This window comes from Hemitrygon akajei, chromosome 5, assembly GCF_048418815.1.
Source record: "Hemitrygon akajei chromosome 5, sHemAka1.3, whole genome shotgun sequence".
NCBI lineage: Eukaryota > Metazoa > Chordata > Chondrichthyes > Myliobatiformes > Dasyatidae > Hemitrygon > Hemitrygon akajei.
In genome coordinates, this window is record NC_133128.1 from 60,664,136 (window position 1) to 60,683,509 (window position 19,374).

General features: G+C 36.4%; 1 long non-coding RNA gene across 1 annotated transcript in view; it reads right to left on the minus strand.

Annotated features, from left to right (window-relative positions):
* Nucleotides 1–18,955, minus strand: part of LOC140727310 (uncharacterized) — a 62,167-nt gene extending 43,212 nt beyond the window's left edge. The window contains exon 1 of the long non-coding RNA XR_012098821.1: nucleotides 18,834–18,955. This is a non-coding gene — a long non-coding RNA (uncharacterized lncRNA). The remainder of the gene's footprint in view (nucleotides 1–18,833) is intronic.
* Nucleotides 18,956–19,374: the final 419 nt, after the last annotated feature.

Below are 19,374 nucleotides of genomic sequence, written 5' to 3' on the forward strand. Positions count from 1 at the left end.
TTCTGAAGTCTGAGCAGAAAGCTGCTATTTTTATACTGAGTTGGCTTATCAGTTACAGATCTTGATCATTTGCTAAATCGTATATATTTGCATTCCTTACTTGCCAGATCAATTGCCACTTCCAATAGAGATGTGAGAAGTTAATCAAAACTTCAAGCTGACCACCAGTGATATGTTGAAGTTAGTAAAGCAATTGTCCTTTATTTGTTGGGAGTAATTCACATCCTTCCATTATTCCTCTCTTGTCTGTCTCCAGCGCCCCCTACTGCTATGTTCTTTGAGGTTAATTACATACTGCCAGAGTCACTCGCACCTATCTGTCTGCAGTAAGCAAGATTGGCTCCAGCAGTCTCACTTCAAAGGTCTCCCTTGTCTGGGTTTGACTACACACCACCACAGTTATTTTCTCTTGAATGTTGTCATTAACCCTTGCCTTGCTGCACTTCCACAGTCTACATGGATTTTAGTAAAGCATATGGCAAAGTCGCTCATGGGCATCTCCTCCAGAAGATGCATGGTATCCACGGTGAATTAGCCATTTGGATTCAGAATTGGCTTCTTTAGAGAGAAATGGTCTAGCTGTAGGTCTGTGATTAGTGGTGTTCAGCAGGAGATCTGTACTGGTACCTCTGTGATGTATGTAACTGACCTGGATGAAAATGTAGGTGGGTGGGTTAGTAAGTTTTCAGATTGCTGGTGTTGTGAACAGCATAGAAGACTGACAAAGAAGACAATGGGGGGGGGGGGGGGCGTCACGTAATGACGTAGGGTCAAGACGTTGGGATTCCAGCTCCCTCGCAAAAAGTAAGGAAATAAGGTTTAAATGAAGAAGAGTTATTAAATATCTATTAGAAACTAACTATAAGCAACTCAGGATTATCTTTTGATATGGCTCCTAAACTGAAACAAAAGAAAGCTACTACTTAGAAGACGACGCAAATCGGTGGGGAAAAAGGCCTATCCGTCTCGGCGAAGCCTCGGACTCAAGTTGGATCTCCTTCCGATGAAGTACATGGCATTTTTGATGATGCGGGAAAAGAAGTTGCAGCAATGTCGGCGGTCTCTAAGAAGAAACGGCAAGAACAACGCATGCGCGCAAGTATGCATGAACAGATATTAACAAAACTACAAACCTCAACTACGGCTGGAAGTGAAATTGGAAGTGGATCGGAAGTAGAAACAGACTCTTTGGGAAATTCAGAGGAAGAAGAAGAGGAAAAGAAAGAAGAGATTAAAGGAGACATAAAAGATATCCTGATGTATATAACGAATGAATTAAAAGTTATAAAAACAGATATGACAAATGAATTTAAAGTTATAAGAACAGATATAAGAAGGATGCAGAATACACTTGATAATGTGGTGGAAAAACAAAAGAAGATGGATAATAAAGTCAAAGAGATGGAAGTAAAAATAGAAGAAAACACGGAAAGAATAGATAAGGTAGAATACGATAATCTTGCCTGGACAACAGAAAGAAAACGGATGTTGGGAAAAATGGATGCACTTGAGAACTTCAGTAGATGAAATAATATTAAATTTGTTGGTCTTATGGAAGGTACAGAGGGAGAAAATCCAATAAAATTCTTTCAAGAATGGATTCCGAAAATTTTGGAAATGAAAGAAGAAAGTCAAGTAATTGAAATTGAAAGAGCACACAGAGCTTTAAGACCAAGATCGCAACAAGATCAAAATCCGAGATCAATTTTGATAAAATGTTTAAGGTACCAAGATAAAGAAATGATCTTGAAGGCAGCTACTCAAGGTGCTAAAAAGAGAAAAGGGCCATTGATGATAGAAGGGAAAAGAGTTTTTTTTTATCCAGACATAAGCTACGATCTGTTGAAGAGGCAGAAGGAATTTAATCCAGTGAAAAAATCTTTATGGGAAAAGGGCTATAAATTTTTATTGAGCTATCCAGCAAAATTGATAATTTTCCTGGATAATGGAGAAAGAAGATTCTTTGTTGATTACCGGAAAGCGGAGAAATTTGTACAAGAACTACCTGATGTTCATGAAGAGGACTAAGGAATTATAGAAATGAAATGGACTAATGATGAAAACTGGAACAAGGTTGGACTTGATGGACAATTATAAGAGAAAAAAAATGGTCAAGGAGTATTAATTGGGAGTAGAGACACTAATTATTTTTTTCTTTATTAATATTTGTTTCTTTTTTTTTGCGGGGGAGCTGGAGGAGCTCCTGATCGATAGCTGCGAGTTTCGCGTGTACAATCATGGTGATTGCCATGACCCGAAAAATGGAGGGGGGTAATGTTGTGTTCTTTTTATTCGCAACATTAGTGGGGGGGGGTATTTTGTTTTTTTTTTCTTATATATTAGTTATCTTTCTTCTATTTTTCTTCTTCTTTGCCTGGATGATTGGGGAGAAATTCATAGCAACATGGAGAATTTTAAAGAATTCCCAAGGTACTATGAATGATTAATTTACTTAATTTTTTAAATTTTAATGTTAATGGAATTAATGGACCTGTGAAAAGAAAAAGAGTTTTAACATATATTAAGAAAATGAAAGGAGATACAGCTTTTTTACAAGAAACACATTTAACAGAAACAGAACACAAGAAATTAAAGAGAGATTGGGTTGGAAACGTCATTGCAGCTTCATTTAATTCAAAATCGAGAGGAGTTGCAATTCTGGTTAATAAATTTTTACCAATTAAAATACAAAATGTAATAATTGATTCTGGGGGGAGATATGTGATTATACATTGTCAAATTTTTTCAGAATTATGGACTTTTATGAACATTTATGCACCAAATGAAAATGATGATAATTCATACAAGAAGTTTTTTTGAACTTGGCTGACGCGCATGATAAAATATTAATAGGTGGAGATTTTAATTTTTGTTTAGATCCAGTTCTGGATAGATCAACTAAAGGTGCTATAAAATCAAAAATAACAAAACTAACTTTATCATTAATGAAAGATTTAAACTTGATTGATATATGGAGAAGAATTAATCCAAGAGAAAGAGATTATTCATTTTACTCAAACAGACATAAAACTTACTCAAGGATTGATTTTTTTTATTATCAAAAAATATTCAAGATAGAGTGAAAAGTGTGGAATATAAAGCAAGAATATTGTCAGATCATTCCCCCTTGATAATGACAATGATAATGATGGATAAGGAGGAATCGATTTACAGATGGAGATTTAATTCAACTCTATTAAAATGTCAAGATTTTTGTGATTTTATGAAAAAACAAATTCAATTTTTTTTGGATACAAATCTATATTCAGTTGAGGATAAAATTGTATTATGGGAAGCGATGAAAGCATATTTAAGGGGTCAGATTACAAGTTATACATCTAAAATTAAAAAGGAATACGCAGCAGAAATAGATCAATTGGAAAAAGATATCATAAAGTTAGAAAAAGAATCTCAAAGATATATGACAGAAGAAAAACGAAGACAACTTGTTAATAAAAAACTACAATATAATACACTTCAGACATATCGTACAGAGAAAGTAATTATGAGAACTAAACAGAAATATTATGAATTAGGTGAAAGATCGCATAAAATTCTTGCTTGGCAGTTGAAAACAGAACAGGTTTCTAAAACAATAAATGCAATTAGAACAAGTGTAAAAAGGTTACTTATAAGCCTTTAGAAATTAATGAAACTTTAAAAATTTTTTATACTGAACCATATCAATCAGAATCACAAAATAAGATTGCTTAGATAAATTTTTATCACAAATAACCCTTCCAAAATTAAATTTGGAAGAACAGAAAGGATTAGATATGCCCTTTACATTAAAAGAGGTTGAAGAAGCTTTAGGATCACTTCAGAGTAATAAATCCCCAGGAGAAGATGGTTTTCCTCCTGAGTTTTATAAAAAATTTAAAGATTGATTAATTCCTCCTTTTATGGAATTAATATACCAAGTGGAAAGAATGCATAAACTTCCACAATCTTTTTTAACAGCGATCATAACTGTATTGCCAAAAAAAGATAGAGACCCTTTAAAACCAACATCATATAGGCCTATTTCTTTGTTGAATACAGATTATAAAATACTAGCAAAAATTTTATCTAATAGAATATCTAAATATTTACCAAAATTAATACATATGGATCAAACAGGTTTTATTAAAAATAGACAATCAATGGATAATATAACTCGGTTACTTAGTATAATTCATTTGGCACAAAAAAGAGAGGAAATGAGTGTGGCAGTTGCTTTGGATGCAGAAAAAGCATTTGATAGATTGGAATGGGATTTTTTATTTAAGGTATTGGAAAAATATGAGTTAGGAAAATCTTTTATACAATGGATTAAAACTTTAAATACTAATCCTCAAGCTAAAGTAGTTACAAATGGTCAGATTTCAACACCATTTTGCTTAACGAGGTCAACTAGACAAGGCTGCCCATTATCACCTGCTTTATTTGTATTGGCAATAGAACCATTAGCAGAACTAATTAGAACAGATCCAGATATTGGGGGCTTTAGAGTTAATTAAGAAGAATATAAGATTAATTTATTTGCTGATGATGTTTTGATTTATTTAACAAACCCATTGCAATCCTTGCAAAGATTATCTTTTAGATTGGAAGAATATGGGAAAGTATCAGGTTATAAAGTAAATTGGGATAAAAGTGAAATTTTGCCCCTCACCAAAGGAAATTATAATCAATGTCGATTAGCAACTCAATTTCGATGGTCAATGAATGGGATAAAATATTTAGGTATTAGAGTTGATAACGATGTAAAAAATTTATATAAACTAAACTATTTGCCATTATTAAAAAAAATAAAAGAGGATCTTGATAAATGGATGATGTTACCAATAACATTAATAGGTAGAGTTAATGCTGTAAAAATGAATATATTTCCTAGATTGCAATATTTATTTCAATATTTACCAATACAATTACCTCAGAAGTTTTTTCAAGAACTGAATAAATATGTAAGGAAATTTCTTTGGAAAGGTAACATGTCAAGAATATCATTGGAAAAATTGACATGTAAATTTGATTTAGGGGGTTACAACTTCCAAATTTTAAGAATTATTATAAAGCAAATCAACTTAGATTTATTGCATCTTTTTTTGATGAAGAAAAATTGGCATGGATTAAAATAGAATTAGATAAGATAGGAGACAATATACCAGAGGATTTTATATATAAATGGGAATCCAAATGGATACGGGAAAAAAAAGAATCTCCTATATTAAGACACTTGATTGATTTATGGAATAAGGTAAATATGGACGATGAGATAAAGAAATCTTTATTAGCAAAAAGAACTTTAATTCAAAATAGGCTTATTCCTTTTACAATGGATAATAAACTTTTACATAATTGGTTCCAAAAGGGGATTAAATATATAGGTGATTGTTTTGAAGGAGGTAAAGATGTCGTTTGATCAATTAAAAAATAAATATAAAATATCAAATAACACTCTTTTCTGTTATTTTCAATTAAAAGCCTATTTACGAGAAAAGCTGGGACAAACAATGTTGATGCCAAAACCTAGTGAAGTAGAAATATTAATTCAGAAAGGAAAAATTTAAAAAATTACATCTTGTATGTATAATTTGATTCAAAAACAAACAATTAAGTTAGGAACTCATAAATCAAGACAAAAATGGGAATCTGATCTGAATGTTAAAATTGATGGAAAAAACTGGTCAAGATTATGTTTTGATAGTATGAGAAATACAATAAATGTTCGACTTAGATTAATACAATATAATTTTTTACATCAATTATATATAACACCACAGAAAATAAATAGACTTAATTCAAATATGTCTGACCAATGTTATCGATGTAATCAAGAAATTGGTACTTTTTTACATTCTACCTGGTCTTGTTTTAAAATTCAACCATTTTGGATAAATTTAAGACTTTTATTGGAACAAATTATTGGAGTACAACTCCCACATAGTCCACTATTATTTCTATTAGGAGACATTGAAGGGACAATACCGAAACTTAAATTGAACAAGTATCAGAAAAAATTTATAAAAATTGCATTGGCAGGAGCCAAAAAAGTTATCGCAGTTAGTTGGAAATCTGATTTATATTTAACTATGGATCATTGGAATAATGAAATACATAGTTGTATTCCATTTGAAAAAATTACATATAATCTAAGAAATGAATATGATATATTTTTGAAAATTTGGCTCCCATACTTACAAAAGATAGGATTAAATACACAGGTCCTTTGAAGATAAAATTATAGTAATTGGGGAAAGTAAAAATAAATATCAAAATTATTTTGAACTCCATGGAGCATGTGGGGGTCCTCCAATATCCAGGCCATCTTTCTCTTCTTTCTTTTTTTTTCTTTCTTTAGATAAGGGTTAAGGGGGGTAGGGTTAAGGGGAGGGGGGAGGGTCAATATTATTTTTCTTACTATTTTATTATTACATTTATTCCTTGTAATTTCTAAAATTTAATAAATAAATAAATTTTTAAAATAAAGAAGTCAACGGGATATAGATCTTTTAAAGATATAGTTGGAGAAATAGCAAATGGAGTTTAATCTGACCAAATGTGAAGCGTTGCACCTTGGCAGGTCAAATGTAAAGCGACCATACACTGTTAACCTTAATGGTGTTGATGAGCAGGGGGATCTATGGGTCCAAGTTCATAGTTCCCTGCAAGTGACCATATAGGTTGATAGGGTGGTTAAGTGGCATATGACATGCTTACATTTATTAGTCGAGACATTAAGCTAAAAAAGTCAGGAAGTTATGTTGCAACTTTATAAAACTGCAATTAGGCTGCAATTGGATTATTAAATTCAGTTGTATTTGCCCTACTATAGAAAGGATGTCAAGGCTTTGGAAAGGATCCAGAAGAGGTTTACCAGGATGTTGGTGCAATTAGAAGATTCAAAGTGCATTTATTATCAAATAATCCATAAATTCTGTAACCTTGAGATTTGTTTCCTTACAGGCAGTCACAAAGCAAGGAACCTGAAATAACCCAATTTTTAAAAAAGACAAATTGTCAGTGGCCACAGAGAAAAAGAAAATAAAGCACAAAACAAATCATGCAAATGACAGAAGTGAGCAACAACAATAGCATTCTGAACCAAATTAAGTCCTTAGATGAAAATCCCCGGAGCAACCCGGAGTAGACCCAAAGCCTCGGTATTCAGTTCATCATTTTAGTGGATCTGATCACCGCAAAGTTCGCAGGCACAAAGCACAGCAGCTGAGGGCAGTCTCAATGCCTTAGCGTCACAGAGAGAAAAGCCCCCAGACCATCTGGGCCAACGTTTAAGACATGTTATAACAAGAGGGTGGACAAACTTGGATTGCTCTCTCTGGAGGCTGAAGGGAATTCTGAAAGAGATTTATAAGTTTATGGGAGGCATAACTGGAGTAGACGAATGATATCTTTTTCCAAGGGTTGAAATGTCTAATACCAGAGGGCATGCATTTAAAGTGAGAGTGGATAACTTCAAAGGAGATGTGAGGGGCAAGTTTTTTACACAGAGTGGTAGGTGCCTGGAATGCAGTCCCTGGGGCATCAGTAGAGGCAGAGACATTACAGACTTTTAAAAGGCGTTTAGATAGGCAGGTGAATGTGAGGCAAATGGAAGGATATGTGCAAGAAGATATTTGATTAGTTAGCCATTTGATTACAACTTCAATTGCTTCAACACAACACTGTGGGACGAAGGGCCTGTTCCTGTGCTGTACTGTTCTCCCACCACCATTTCCAGGCTTCCTGTGCTCTGTGGCTAAAAGTAATTTCACAACTTCCCACAACTGCTCCTCTTATTTTATGGCCCAGCTATTGTTCTCTCAGAGACATATGTACCTTCTGTAAAAATTCCATTCTGGCAACATTACTGTAAATCTCTCCTTTGTCCCATCAGTGTTGTCATACCTTTCCTGAAATATCATGACCGGAATTTCCTGCCTTACCTTTGGTTTGACCTCATTAGTGTTTTGAAGTTTATTACCCCTTCACATGTTTCTGTTCATGATCAATGAAATCAATTATCCCATATAACTTTTCAATTACTTTTTCAACAGTTCCTATTGCCATTAGAGATCTATGGATGCACACATGCACTCCTAAGTCCCTTTCTGCGCTAAGCTATTTTGGTGCTCAGCTTTCAGCACTAAAGGGTTTTACTTTAATAGTCAAGCTGCCATGTGGCTTCTAGCTAAATGTAGAGCAAATAATCATATGAACTACTTGAAATATGGTGATTTTATTGGCTGTCTTGGTTACTTCCTCAATGTTAACTAAATTCTGTATTGTCAAATCCATGTTGACTGTTATAATTAATTAATTCCCTTTCAAAATGGTGATTTAGGATGTCACTCAGAATTTTTACCAATAACTTGCATCCAAGTTAGCCTAAATGGTGCAAAACTACTCATTAGTACAAGCACAGAAACTTTTTCTCATTCTGCACTTCAATATGCATCACCACTTTTCCACATTGTGAAGGTGAAAAATCATCGCACAGACTGAGATGGGAGCACTGTGACACAGTCAGTAGTTGTCTTACGGTCCCAGTGACCTGGGTTCAAACCAAACTGTCTGTGGAAAGTTTGCATATTGTCTCTGTGACCTTGTAGGTATTCTTCCACTTCCTAAAGACAAGTTGGTGAGCAGGTTAAGTTTCCCCAAGTGTGCATAGGTGGAATCTCGGCGGAGTTGATGGGATCAAAGTTCAAAGTCACTTTATTATCAAAGTACATTTATGTCAATACTTATTTATTGAGATAGTCCTTAGAGCTGCACTACCCAGAAATCCCCCAATTTAATCCTAGCTTAATCACAGGACAATTTACAATGACCTACCAACAAGTACAGCTTTGGACTGTGGGAGGAAACACACACAGTCACAGGGAGAACGTACAGACTCCTTACAGGCAGCGGCAGGAACTGAATCGAGGTTGTTGGTACTGTAATGCAGTGTGCTAGCCACTACGCTACCATGCTGCTATATATACAACCCTGAGATTCATTTTCTTGTGGGCATACTCAATAAATCCATAATAGAATAATAACCATAACAGAATCAATAATAGATCACACTCACTCGGGCATTCAACCAGTGTACAAAAGGCAACAAAACGTGCAAATACAGAAATAAAGAAACAATAATAATAATTAAATAAACAATAAATATCGAAAACATGAGGTAAGAGTCATAAAGCTAATTTAAAAGTACACTGCTTAGAGGGAATATACATGCTACAGAATTCGTTCAGAGTAATTTAAAAGAGGTGTATTTAGAAGTATTGTACATAGCCCACTAAACATCACCGTGGTTTACAGCGCCATCTTGATCAGTGTGTTGAGAGAATTTTAAGTCTGTCAATGTAGAACTTGTGTAAATGGGCTCTTTACAGGGCTCCATGAAGTTAATTTCAACAATGTTCGAACTGCTATACAAAAGTAAGTTATTAAAATATAAAACCCCAAATTCCTTGGTAATTATTCATTTTTCTCAGCAAGTCATTGAGATCTTACCTGAGTTTGTAATGGGCAGAGCACACTAGTTCCAAATATCACAATATTGGGAACTAATATGTTGGCAAAACCTCTCCAAATTAATTGCAACTCATAGATACCCTCTTCATGTCTAGGCAGGTGGTAAAATACATGCAAATGGCTTCCTGCCCTGCAGAACATTTTAAAGCAGGTTTGAGGCATTAGTAATGTTCAAGCTACTCAGTACAAAAAGCGATAAGGGGAAGTTGCCATGGTAATTGGGGATTGGGAGGAACCTTGTAACCACAACTAAGGTATTGGGTTCCAATGAGATTAGGGACCGTTGGGACTGGACTTAGTTTATGTCATGGGCACTTTCAAAGTTTATTAAAGATGAAATGGTGGCAGAAGGGAAGGGAGTTGACTCAGCCTAATCTTAATCTTGTTTTTTCCAACATTCTCAGGAGCGTTAAAATTAAAGTACTACTATTCAAGCTTGCATGTTAAAAATGGCTATTTACATTGGGTTCTCATGGATCTCTACCCAAGTAGCAATTAGTGCTGTTTCAAGAGGAGAGGAGGTAGAAAGGAGAAAATTGGTTAATAAAATGCACTGCGGGAGATTAAAAAATAACTAATTCATCCAAGATCAGCATCTAAATGAGCTGCCAAAATATATTCAAAGAACAAAAATTCTTTGCTAAATCATTTGAGTTTCAGTCACGGTCACAGTCACACAGTAGCTGGAAACAGCACTGATTTTACATTATGATTAATCAAAGCTCTGGATGATACTAATACTGAACCAATGCAAGGAGAATAGAAATCAGCAGAAAAAAATGTATTTTAATTGCAATTTTTCTGCTGATTGTTCATCTTTTGTGAACGCATTGTCAGTAAAACAAAATAAACCGAGTATTTGGAAGCCATCTTTTTATGCATAACATGTCAACCTCTTTAAAATGTCAAAGGAAATGATCAAAGAAGTGCCTGAGTAACCTGGTTAACATATTAGGAGCTTTATGCTAATCAAATGTAATTCTTAATAACAAAGCTAATTTCAACAACATCCTGCACAGTGCAAGAGAATAAGCAACTGTAAGTTATACATTCTTACTGCCACTGCAGTACCTGATCTTCTGATCAAAGTTGATTATTGTCCATTTCTTAGCCAATTTCTTATACATTCTATAAATCCTGAAAGAATGTAACAGAAGATTGCAATTTCATCAATCTACGAGCAAAATTGAGGAGATTAATTGGGAAGAACCTTACCCTTGGAATTTTGTTGTGCAAATAATCCTCATGTTTCTTCCTATAAAATAATTCCATTGGTTTGTAATGAGATGATTGAGTGTAATCATTCACTTTGTCTGTCTCACCATCTTTGTTAAACATGCAGCATCTCAGCTTGCATCCAATCTATTGATTCCAGTCCAAATTACATTTGTGTAGTACAGTACATTTGATATGCATATAAGGAAATGTTTAAAATGGGGAGTTTCAAGCATAATTTTCACTTTAGGGATATTCAACCAGGCGATCAAAGAAGAAGGTTTTATGAAAAGAGGTAAAGAGCCTGAAAAAAAGGAAACAAGGTCATGTGGGTTGCTCAGGAGGCTGGAAAAAAAAGCCCAGAAAGGTCATGGGATCGTACTTTGGAAGCCCTTTCAGAAGCAGAGAGAGGCAAGAATGAGAATTTTTAAATTTAAAGGTTGTTTCTTACCCTGGAGACAGAGAAAGTCAATGAAAACAAGATTATGGAATTTGGGATAGGAGTTTTTTACAATACAGATGGTACATTTTGGATGACTTCAACTTCACGGATATCAGTCAGAAGTGCATGAGAATGGCACAAAATGCCAGAGGATCTCCACAGGTCAGGCAGCATCGATGGAGGGAAATGGACAGTTCATATTTCAGGTCAAGACCTTTCAATTTGACTACTCAGTGTGGTGCATGTGGATGTTCAAATCCAAAAGCAAAGTCTGCATGCAGTTTGACAGAGATGGAAACACTTGGTCTCACTGTTGCATGGATGTATGGTTAGATTATTTCAGGCCAGACATGAAACTAACATGTCAGAATTGGAATGAGCCAGGATTCCATAAAAGATACAATGTCAGCAACGAGGAAATGGAGTACATGGCAGAATTTGAAAGCAAAATCTTTCATAATCATAGAGCATGAAACCAGGTCTCAGTTCATGTCAACTCTGTTGCCTTTTGAGTTAGTCTCATTTGCCCACAGCTGGACCATAGCCCTCTAAACCACTTCCACCAATGTAATTACCCAAGCTTTTAAATATTGCCATTATACTCATCTCATCTGTTAGTTCTAGCAGCTCATTCTAACTATGCACTTCCCTTTGTATGAAGAAACTGTCCCTGATGTTCCTTTTAAATCTCTTTCCTCTGACATTAAACCTATACCCTCTCATTTTAAGTAACCTCCCCACCCTGAGAAAAATAAGAATAACACACACAAAATGCTGGAGGAACTCAGCAGGTTAGGCCGCTTCTATGGTAATGGATTAACAGTCTACATTTTGGGCTGAGACCCTTCATCAGGACAGAATGGAAGGGGAAAGATGCCAGAATAAGAGAGTGAGGGACTTTTTTATGTTTATTGTGTGCATTTGTGCATTGCCTGGACTTCCAACTTCTAGAGAATCTCTTGTGTTTGTGAAAAAGACCATGTGCTTTCACCCTGTCAATGACCCCCATGATCTTATATAGCTCCATTAGATCATCTCTCAGTCTCCTTCATTCTAGGGAATAAAGCCTAGGCTTTGCAACCCCTCCTTGTAATTTTGGCTCCCAAGTCCAGGAAACCTCTTGGTAAATCTTCTCTGTACTTTTTCTAGTTTTGTGACATCTTTCCTGTAACAGGGTAACCAAACCTGTTCACAATACAAGTGTGACTTCACCAATAGACAGTGCCTGCAGCATAACTTCACAGCTGCTATACTCAATGCCCTGATTAATGAAAGCCAGCATGACAGACACCTTTTTCACCATCCTATCTACCTATGACTCATTTTTTTCAGTGAACTATGCATTTGCACTTCTTGGTCCCTCCATTCCATTTCATTCCCCACGGTCGTATCTTTCACTGTATAAGTCCTATCCTGGATTGATCTTCCAAATTGCAATATCCCACACTTAACTGAATTGAAGACCATTTGGCAATCCTCAGCCCACACACTTATCTTTTAAGATCCTTCTGTCATTTTTCATAACTTTCTACACTATCTACAACACCGTCTATTCCAGCATCATCCCCAAACTTACTACCCATATCTTGTATGTTCACATCCTAATTACAAACAAGAGGTTCTGGCACTAAACCTTCTGGCACAACACCAGACACAGGCCTCCAGTCTGAGAAACATCATCCTATGCTTCCTACCACTGAGCCAATTGTGAATAAATTCACTGTATCCCCTTGGAATCCATGCCATCCAGCCTTCCACACTTGGTTGCTATGAAGAGCCATGTAATGTGCCTTGCTAGAATCTATATAGACAGCATCTCCTGTCTTATGCTCATTTACACACCAGGTGACCACCTCTAAGGGACTCCGTCAGATAGGAAGTTAGACATGACTTCCAACACAAAAAACCTTGCTACTTATCCCCAAGCAGACCCTGTCTCTCCAAATATTGGTAAATCCTGTCCCTTAAATCCCCGGCAGTAATTTACCCATTGCCAATGTCAAACCCGCACGCCTACAAGTTTCCTAGCTCAGTTCTGCTACACATTTTGAACACTGACACCACATTAGCCAGTCTCTAGTTCTCCAGAACCTCACTTGTGGGTAGAGATGAAGCCAAAATCTCTGCAAGGGCTCCACAATTTCTTCTCTAGCTTCCCACAACATCCGACAATGCACCAGGTTAGGCCCCATTGACGTATCCACCATTAGGCACGTTAGGGCATCCTGCTAATCCATATGCTGCGTCCAAGAGAACCTACCTCAATTCCTTAGCTTCCATTGGTTTATCCACTGCAAAAACTAAAGAGAAATACTTATTAGAAATCTCACCCATTTTATTTTGTTCCACATACAGATGCCCATGTAGACCTAATCTCTTCCTAGCACTCCTAATATATCCATAGGCTCTGTAAGAATTATGCATCGTTCTACCTGCCAGATCCTTCTCACATTATCTTCGTATCCTTTCTTCAGTGCAAGTTGTACATTTCTTTTAATCATCAAGATTCCAATATAATGTTGATTCTAATATATTGTTGGTCTCTGATGTCTTCATAATCTTTTTGATGCTTTTTAACCTTTTACATTCATTTCTACCAACAACTTGAAATAAATACTATCTATATATTTCTTCAGCTATTTTACTTGTGACCTCCCATACTGAAGTTAGAATAATGATTCTCATTCTCTTCCTGGTTTTAATTACCTTTGCTTGATATTTGAGCAAGTATTTGATTTTTGAGGCATTGATCGTGTGGATAGTCAGAGGCTTTTTCCAGGGCTGAAATGGTTGCCACAAGAGGACACAGGTTTAAGGTGTTTGGGAGTAGGTACAGAGGAGATGTCAGGGTAAGTTTTCTACTCAGTGAATGGTGAGTGTGTGGAATGGGCTGCCGGCAACGGTGGTGGAGGCGGATACGATAAGGTCTTTTAAGAAACTTTTGGATAGGTACATGGAGCTTAGTAAAATAGAGGGCTGTGGGTAACCCTAGTAATTTCTAAGGTAGGGACATGTTCCGCACAACTTTATGGGCCAAAGGGCCTGTATTGTGCTGTAAGTTTTCTATGTTTTTTAAACAAAAATAGAGATTTGGCCTGTTATTTGAGGAAAAGACAATTCTAATTTTATTCTCTGCTGCTTTTAAGACAAGGCTAGACTATTTATTAATAAGTTATCACATTATTAATAATGTTAACGATGGACATCTTTGTAGCATAGTGGTTAGAGCAACACTATTACAACTCAGGGCATCGGAGTTCAGAGTTCAATTCTGGAGTCTTCTGTAAGGAGACTCTATACATTCTCTGGTGGAACACATGGGATTTCCCCGGATGCTCCAGTTTTCTCCCACTGTCCAAAGACACACTGGATAGTTTAATTAATCGTAGTAAATTGTCCCATGAGTAAGTGAGGTTTAAATTGGGTATGTCAGGGGTTTCTATGGTTGCAAGGCTTATCCATGCCAATATATCACTAAATAAATAAATAAATGCATATATTTTCTGAGAGGCAAATTACCTAAATCTGGTAATCTAGCAAATAAGACTATGTAGATTAGGAACAACTTCGTCAAGCAAATTGCCTACTCGGAGAGAAGTGTTCAAACATGTTCATATAGCTTCAAAAACAAAATAGAGTACATTTGAAATTTCAAATTTCATACCTAATGAAAGATGGCAATGATTTTTTAAAAATATGGTTTTGCATTATATATTATTACAAACTGTACTTCTGAGACTGTGTTGACAGATACATGAGTAGCAGGGGTTCCTTAAGGTTGTCCTAGCTGGAGGAGGTAGTGGGGATAAGATTCCATCACTACTTATTAAGTGCTCCCAATGGAGTGCTCTCAATAGCCTCGGAACTCAAAGTCCATCTCTTGGCCTTCATGTATGGCTTAAGAACTAAGCCCGGCAGAACCGTTCCTAATGACAGGAGATGGGTCAAAGGTGGGCTACTGGCACCTTAAAACCAGCCGTAGATGGGGCTCGTCAGCCTGGATGACAGCTCATCTAGATGAAGGAAAACTCTGATCTCAAACCTCCACTCGCTGGAAAGGCTTCAGGAATAAACAAGAAAAAATGCAGAGCTGGGGTTCCTAAAGCTGTCCTACGTTGAATCTGATGCTGACTGGAAACTCCTGGTGCCAGACTGTATCAGTCTCTGCCATTCCTTTAGATTCATCAACTGCATGGGTAATAGCTTGCTCTGCATATCGTCAAGTGCCCTGGCTTGCATAGCACGTAGAGCCAGGATGCAATATTGATAGCTGACCCTGACCAACAGAGGGCCTCAAATTATCTGGGCACATCACACTTTCATAGCAAATAAATAATACACAACAAGGAGTTCTGTAAAGTCCTCCACAAAGTATCAACTGTGTCTAAACCACAAATCTATGCAGATTATTTTAAATGGGCATTTTATTTTTGTATTCATTCCCTTTTGTTCTGTAAATAAAACTGTGCGGTAGGGTGATGTTTTATGCATGAAGCTATTATGTGTGTCAGAGAGGCACCGAACCCATTCTTCGAGAGAATTATGATGAAGTTTTTGTGAAGCTTTTGGCATGTCTTGGTGTAACCTTTTTGTTAGGATAATGAGATAGTTATGTGAAGAAAATCTTAAAATACAATCAGCTTAAGAAGTCCAAATAATTTACTTTTTAAGCTCAAAAGAGATGAAAAATATATGATTTACTGATAGCAGTTTATCAGTTATTCAATGTAGCAATAATATCCTACCTCGCCTTTTTTCCCTGAATGCTCTGAGAAGTAATTTTAGATAGTTTTTAGATTTTCCATGCATTTTGGAATAACATTCAGAAGATACTTTTGGTTATATTAGTTGAGAGAACCCTTGTAACCAATCTGAAGTAATAGCTGGAATCTACTGTGTGTTCACTGATGAAACTTACTTTCCCTATCAATCATTGTGATAATACTGGGAATTAAAATACCTTCCTTTATTTTCAGAATTATGTCTGTGTATTAGATGCAGAAAAAAACTCCCAAAACAAAATCCATTAACTTGAATTTTAGTTAAGAACTTTTTTTGTAAAAATATCTCTGCCGGTGTGAGCTTATATTTTTCATAAATTCATCTATAGACTTTCTTGTCTCAAGCTTACAATTTATTTATTTATTTGGAGATATTGTGCAGAATAGGCTATTCTGACCCTTTGAGCTGCACGGCCCAGAGATTCCCAATTTAATCCTAAACTATTTACGGAACAATTTACAATGACCAATTAACCCACTAAACAGTATTTCTTTGGACTGTGGGAAGAAAACAGAGGACCCAGAGAATAGCCACGCATTCCACAGGGAGGATGTACAGACTCTTTTACAGATGACATCGGTCTTGGATTCTGAACTCCAACACCTCCGGCCGTAACAGCGTCTCACTAACTGCTGTTCTTCCACAGTGCCTTAATTTACCAGCTTAATGAAAATGAATCACTAATTTTCTGTTGTGAACACATGAGGCTGAAATCTCTTCAGTTCTGCTGACAGCAGTTGTGGAATTAAGGTGGAACAGTGGAGGGCAAGGTAACTCACTCATTCACATTGATCTTTACCTGGAGAGTTCCTACTGAAGATCTTATGTTAGTTGTGGTGCCATGTAATACAGTGTATTTCCCACTGATGATAGCTTGGCTTAGCAATGCTGCTCACCAGCTTTCCTTGTCAAGTCAGTGAAGAATTTGATTTAGCAAATTAAGGGAAACCTTTCAGTTTAAAATCAAGAATAGAGTCATCAATTGCAGAAGACAGAACATTATTTTCCTCAGCCTATTTATGTATAAGTCAATACAAAATTCATAGAAGCAGTTTGTGTCTCTAGAAGGAGCAGAAGGCACAGATGTCATCTGAACCTACCTAATGGGTAGCAGCAGGGAAGACCACACGAGCAGTGGGTTTTGGTTGTCAATTCTGAGGAAGACAATATCTTTTTCCAGAGAAAGCAAGGACGTTAATGGATAGAGAAGGTCTCTTGCTCCTCCTTGCCTGCAAACAATGGTATATAAACACCTGCCTTCTGTCTGATCTACTCTGTAGCTCCCTTCAGCTGCTAGGCTTCACTGTTCAACCTACAAAGCGTTATTATGCTATTTAAATTGCCAACCCTCTCTTGAGAGTGGTGAGTTTGTTGGGAGTCAGTCCTATCTCCATTAGTGCAGCAAATAAACTGGGTTACGGGTCATGAATGAGTTTCTTAGAATCTCACAGGCATCAGCTCGGTGGGTGAGTTAACGTTTACGCTGGCGTTCCTTCCTCTTGCCTTACTATGCTCCCTCACCCTCATATCTCCAGAAAACCAACTTAAAATGGAAGACCCAGTGATAGCCAAACCATGACAATGAACCCTGCAGCAAGATGTAAGTTTTTTTGTCATGGGGCAAAAAGTCCCCAAGATGTATATGCGCAATTCCACCTTTGAGCAGAATTCCCACCAGTTCAGAAAAGTCACCAGGAGCCATATGGAAGCTCAGTTTTTATTTAACTGCTGTGTTAATTGTACAATGAGGAGGCTGTTCCTAACACTTTGGAACAGGTTCAAAGGAAAATCGTGAAGCTACAGGTGGAAGTTTGCATTATCAGCTTCCACAATCAAAACAGTAGAAGATGTTAGAGTGAAGTACAAGTCATTGGCAACATTAAGATGTCTCTTTATTGTCTATCCATGGTCTAATGCAAGGTGCATTGAATGTCTTCAGACTGTTGTCCATGTAACTGGCAAACCAACTAATTAACACAATTTTTGACATTGCTTCTTCGAATCAGCATTGCTTACGAGTCATATTAAAGCAACTGTCTTCTGGAGCTTAGTGATTAATTAAGTCTTCTTTATCACCTTATGCAGCAGCACTTCAGGATAACAAGAGCACAGAGTTAATCTGAAATCTCCAACGTTTTAAGAAAAAGACTCCTATTGTACCAGGTATTATTTGATCTCTCACCTGAGCCTTGCTACAGTTGACAATGAAAAATCGGTGGTGGAATTTTGTGTTTGTTAACTCGTGTTGTTGATCATTGCAATGCAGAATAAGGCTGCTGGAGCTCAAATTGCCAACTTTGCTTGAAGGCACTTTTCTTTTTATAATTCCTATTTTCCTAGGAGCTCTTGGATTTTGAAGAAAAACATCTTGCATAAAGGTATAAGTAAAATGAGGTCAGCTACAAATCCATAAGGAAATGAAGCTTTGATTTTCTATTAATAGTACATGAACAGACTGCAGTCATTTTAATACTCAGTCATTACAAGCTGTGTCACATAAAATTGGCAGGAAATAACTATCATGCATGTGGATATAACCACATGATTTATCACAAAACTCATAATTTTCAAAGCATGAAACCATCGCAGAAGCAGAGATTGAAGTTTAAAGCGAAGAATGCCTTAACCCGGTGTAATTATCAAAAGTGATCGAATGCACAGGTTGTCCATTCATGACATGAAGATGGAAGAAGGGTAGAAAATACCTCTGCTTATATTATGTGTACTTAAGATGATCACATTAAATTTCATCTTGATTTTTGTAAGGGAAGCATTTGGTCAGAAGAAATTGCACATTGAGTATTCACATGATTATATTACACCAGTAATTTCAAACTGTCCATCAATATTTTTGAATGGCTACAAGATGCATGCTTACCTTTGCTGGCTTCTCAAGGATGTATATGCATCATCAATGTTAAATACACCTTTGTTAGAGATCAGCTGCCTTGAATTTCCTCATAGCCTGAAGAGGCACATGAGGCAGTCACTGCACAAAGAACTTACAACCAATTTGGTCGTGAGCGGACTGCTTAAGAATTCAGTGGCACATAAAGAGCAATGTTGCAGGCAAGGCTGAATTAGACACAGTGAGGGAAGACAGAAATGACACCGGGTGATCAATGGCTGAAGGGTTCCAGTCAGCTGCTCTATTGATGGGGGTGTGGATGTGGCCAGGTCGCTGGGGACTGCTACCATGTGGTAAGTTGGGTGGTTTATTGGGTGGAAATTGCAAGGACAGATTGCAAGGAAATAATATGGAACAGAGAGCTTTAGCAAAAGAGAGAGAGGTATTCAGTGTATAAAGAATGAAGTATGATCATGATGACATGGGTCAAAAATGTAGCATAATACTGTTGTAGCTTCAGCAAACTCACAGCTTAGGTCAAGCTTTAGTTGTGCTTTATTTGTATTTATGG